The 5,615-nt window shown below is 34.6% G+C and overlaps 1 pseudogene; it reads right to left on the reverse strand.

Moving 5' to 3' along the window:
* Window positions 1-2,398: 2,398 nt before the first annotated feature.
* On the reverse strand, window positions 2,399-5,069 carry LOC128200310 (uncharacterized; annotated as a pseudogene).
* Window positions 5,070-5,615: the final 546 nt, after the last annotated feature.

A 5,615-nucleotide genomic window follows, 5' to 3' on the forward strand; every position in this document is an offset into this window, starting at 1 on the left:
TTTGTGAAAGTTAGTAATCTGATGTTTAAATATTTGTCACTGACTCATGCATCAACGAATTGAAATTAGATTTGATGCATAGATGGACAATATATATACTGAATTGACAAACAACCCTGTTCGTCAGTTTAGTATATATATATATATATATATATATATATATATATATATATATATATATATATATGCAAATAATGATTTCAAATGTCTTAACAAATCATTCTATCGGATAATTAAAAATTGTATGAAACAAACAGACGCAACGGTGAGACTGTTTTAAAATGTTTTAAAATGAGTTAATTAGACATTCTGCATACTCTTATAGCGGTTTGAAAATCGACTGTCTATTTTCAACGACATAAATAAAAACTAAAGGTCAAATAACTTGGCCAAAAGTTCAATAGGTTCCTGTACAAAACATCTTTCTAAAATAATGTACGATGTACGAGAAATCATTGCGGTGTTTTTGTAATGTAGACGAGGCTAATGATTAATTGATAAATATAATCGGGCATTCACATTGCCAAATTGCATGAGTGAGTAATGAAGATTGTAATATTTATAATGGGAGTACCATATAATCTGATAAATTATAGGACAAAGTATTATACAAATATAGATGACATCAGTAGTGATAAAAAATACACTACGCCACCTGTTGCGGATAGAGGTCGGAATTAATAGAAAATCATTTGCTTCTTGTATTTTGTTAAATTAAGCAATAATTAAATTTCCGTCAAAAAATATCTTAATTAATAAATAATATCTAATCAAGTCATCTTTAGCTCTAAAAGTACAAACAGAGTATTATTTTCCCGAAAAAACGTAGCTAAGATAACGTAATGTTTCTAGCATTAAAAATACTCGTATGGATTGAATAGTCCTAATTCACAACACAACCCGTGAAATCTCTTATTAAGAGAAGTAAGGTATTATGCATCTCGTTAGAGTATAAACTTCCTTATCTCGTTGAAACGCACTAGCTTTGCTTTTTACTTAAATGATCAAACGAACTTACCTAAAGTGAAGTTCGATCAAAATTATCTTGACTTCGTTGAAGAGATTTATCTATGACCATGTAGTAGCCTCGCTACGCTGCAACCCTTCGCACAAGCATTCAGAGGGTAGGAATAAAAACATAATAATGACATTGCTGTCACTCTCCTATGCCGACACATTCCGACCCAGCCTCATTCTATTTAGAGCATAAGGTAGTAACTGCTAGCAACATTGATATTAATTTGGGTTTTATAAGCAGAGGTGGGAGGGACCTTAAATCTCTTCAACGAAGTCAAGATAATTTTGATCGAACTTCACTTTAGGTAAGTTCGTTTGATCATTTAATTATCTTGACTTCGTTTCCGAGATTTATCTATGACCATGTAGATGTTCAGAGGTTTTTATCAATGTTGCAAAAGAATTAAATAAATTAAAAATAAATAAAAAGTAAAAAACAAAATTTAATCAGTGTGTACATTTCTTTATTATATCCTAAATAAACTGAAAATATGGTTATTATTATCTAATTAATCAATAAGTTAGAAGTGGTATCAATAATTGGCCTATTATAGAAATTGGCAAATACTGCTGATTGGTCAGACCAACCAGCAACCTTACGAATGACATCGACACTTAGGCCTGCACGTGAAGCGGCAGAGGTAGAAGCGTGCCTTTTGGGCACCAAATATGGAAGTATCAATGCCACTCTCTTGAAGAGTTAGTTTTATCCAACGCCCTAACGTCTGAGATGAGACGGCTTTATATGGTTTCCTACTAGTTAAAATTAAATGGTCCACATCATTAGGTCTTACAAAAAAGTTGATGCTACATAAAACTTAAGTGTGGCAGCTGGGCAAATACTAGGTCTAGAATTAAAAAACGGTAGATTCAATACCGGTTGGCGACGACCAATACCTGAAGTTTTAATTAAATCTGATATAGCTATAACTATGCGGTCATTGTAATAAGTAATGTTTGAAATTTTTATCAATGACAATGTTTGCGTTCTTTGCCCAGTTGCCAAAGCTAACAGCATCACTAGTTTTTTGCTTAACATTTCTAAATTAATCGAATCGTTTGAGAGATTGGCCAAATGATTAAGTACAATGTTAGTATCCCACGTAACAATATAACGGGGGAAAACGGGTTTCAATTTGAAAATACCCTTGAAAAAACGTTTTATCTTTTCATTATGACCAATATTATTACTAGAAATTAAGGAAATAGCAGATCTATGATTATTTAAGGTTCCGTAGAATGACCCTGATTGGAAACATTCTGTCAAAAAAATTAGCAGGGAACTGAGATTAACTTCATAAAAATCACAATGATTCTGATTACAATATTCCCACCATTTTCTTAGACTGGAATTATACTGCGATATAGTATTCCGAGACAAGGAAGAGATCATAACATCTACAGCTGCTTTTGGTACTCCCTGCTTGGAAAATCCTTCCCGGATAACACGCTCGCTACCAAGAAAAGTTGACCATGTAGCGGGTGAACTGAACTGAAAGTAGAGATAAGGAGATATTTATTAGGTCTAAAAGTTACAGATTTCGTTACAGATAATGATTTAAAAAGGGGGTACCAAGGCTGTGATGGCCATTGTGGTACAACCACTATGCCTGTAGCTCTATCATGTATAATTTTGTTTAGTACCTTTAATATTATAGCGAAAGGAGGAAATGCATAGAAGAAATAAGTAGACCAGTCCAAAGTAAAAGCGTCAATATTATAAGCATCGGGATCTCTTTTCCACGATATGTACTTAGGGCATTTAGTATTAACACGAGATGCAAAAAGGTCTATATCTGGTTTACCAAATGTATATACTATTTCTGAAAATGCATACGACGCTAATTCCCATTCAGTATCAATATTTAGGTTCCTCGATTCTCTATCGGCTTCAGTATTTAATGTAGATTTAATATATGAAGCAAAAATGAATATTCTCCTTTCCTCGCACCATTTCCATATTATATTTGCAATATGATTTAAATGCGGGTATTGTCATCCTATTAATGTACGAGATCGCTGTTGTATTGTCGACACGCAAAATAATATCACAATCTTTTTTTGTGTTAATGATTTCAGTCCGAGATAAACGGCTAGTAATTCTAAATAATTTATGTGGTTAGTACGCTCAATGCGAGACCACAAACCACCAGCCTTCTCATTGTGACAGGCGGCACCCCATCCTGTCAATGAAATAAATAGTTCCATTTCATATTTATGTTGTCTAATACGATTACTAGCTATTAGAATATGATTTTTCCACCATATCAAATCATCGTGCAATTTATTTGGAATAGCCATAAAAGCATTGTAATTATCTGCATTACGCTGAAGTGCCATATATTTAGCTCTTTCTAGTGACTTCGTATGTAGCCATCCATAGGAAATGGCAGGACATTCACAGTAAGGGAACCGAGAACTCGCGCAAATTCTCGAATGCGTATAGATTTAGTAGTGAGTAACATCTCTAAATTTTTGAGTATACTATTTCTTTTTCGATCGGGTAATTGCAAAGTCATCGACTTGGAATCGAGAACAAATCCTAGGAAAGTACACGAAGTACTTGTTTTCAAACTACCTTTTTATAATTTATTACAAAACCTAAGCTTGTAAGGCATTCTTTAGTATTACTTATATTATTCAAACAAATCCGAGTCTCTAGTAAAAGTATATCATCCAAATAGCGTACTGATTTAAAACCACGAGCTCTTAAGTGAGTCATAACGGGCTGTAAAATTTTTGTAAATATGTAAGGCGCAGAACATAATCCAAACGGGAGTGCAGTGAATTCGTATTCCTTCAAAATAAAATCGTAAATATTTTTTATGGCTAGCATGGATTGGGATAAAAAATAAGCATCCTGCAAATCAATAATAGACCCTTCAGTTATTAGTTTTGTCGCCGTCCTAATATCTTCCATCTTAAAATGTTCGACACGAACATATTTATTTAATTTTTTAAGGTTCAATATAAACCTCATGCTACCGTCACTCTTTGGACTAAAAATATGTCAGATAAATATTGTCCCTTAACAGGATTGCATTTTTGTACCCTAATTTTATCAAATGTTGAATTTGTTTTTTTGCAATTCGTTCATTAGAACAAAAAATACGTTTTGGATATTCACTTGGACTCTGTTCTGGTATAGTAATAAATGGAATTGAATATCCTTGAATAGAATTTAAAATAAAGTTATCGCTTGTAATTGAACGCCAAGCGTGTAAAAAATATTTCAAGCGACCTGCATATACCTGAGATTCTGTATTTAATTCCGCGACCGATCGGCTGCTGGTCGCGGCTTGTAGACTGGTTGGCGCCGCGCTGGCGGCGGCGGCGGTGGTTGCGGACGGCGACTGTGTGGCGCCGGTAACTACACGTCGCCGATTCGCATATGAAGTTTTGTGCCCACCGGCTCGTTGTTGCGAGTTGGTTTGACTGGCGCATGACGTGGTCGAGCCGATGGGCCCCTGAAGTTTAAACCAGAGCTGGAAGAAGAGGCTGTAGCTTGAAAAAAAGTCTTCTTAATCGAGATTCCTTTTCAGATAAACTCTCTCCGAATAAGAAAGTATCTCTCTTCCGGTTTTTAAAAGTATCGGCCAAAGATTTGTCTACTAATGGAATGATGACTGACCGACGGGTGTCTGTTTCTGCGTAGTGGGAGTCTGCGATAAGTTTTCCCGTATCGCTCAATATGCGAATAACTTCGGATATAACAGGGTCTTTCTTTAAAAGAGCCGTCAAGGGCTGATAGTGCACGTCCGAGCTGATCTTGTTTACAAATCAAACGTTTATCGCGGAGACGGCAAGGCTCAGGAAGCATAGCATGGACCTCTGGGTTTAGAGTGGGTGCCTTTAAGAACGGCAAATTTTTAGGAAACAGATATTTCTTTATAAGTTCTTCTCTATTTTCCTTTCTTAAGCCCTCTATTAAAATTTTTGGGAACCTTGTTGCTATATCTTTATATATTTCATCACCATATTCAGTAATTTCCGATTCATTTTTCTAAGGCTTGTAATAATTCCGAGTCAATGCATTCTGCGACTTCCTCATTATTCTCAGTTACAGTTTACTTCCTTAGGAGGAAGGTCTTGGTACGAGTCAAGATCCGAGAAAATTTCTTGCTGTTCGCTTGAAATATTACCCACATTAAACAATTCAGTTTCTCCAGGTACCGGATGTTCTGGAAACGAATGTTACGTATTAATCCTCAAATTCACTAGGATTTCTTTTAATTTAAATAACAAACACGTCTCCTTCACTAACAATGATATTAAGTAATATTCATTGTAATAATTTATTTATAATAAACTCAATAACGAATTTTTAGTCAAGGAAAAAATAAAATAAAACAATATGTGGGTAAGTTCGATCGTGCAAAATATGCCAACGATCATAATTGATCCCGAAGAATACAACGGGATTAAAAAAATTATATCTCGAAGAATTCAACGAGAAATAAATTTGTGATAATAATCACCTTCGATATGTACATCATCTTCATCGCTGGAGTAAACAATACGCTTAGTATTACGACACTGTGTTTTAAGAAGCTTCGCTTCATATTTCTTCATTTTTCTTGACCAACGTTCCTCTTTCG

This window comes from Galleria mellonella, unplaced genomic scaffold (assembly GCF_026898425.1).
Source record: "Galleria mellonella isolate WM207_F2 unplaced genomic scaffold, CSIRO_AGI_GalMel_v1 utg173, whole genome shotgun sequence".
NCBI classification, from domain to species: Eukaryota; Metazoa; Arthropoda; class Insecta; order Lepidoptera; family Pyralidae; genus Galleria; species Galleria mellonella.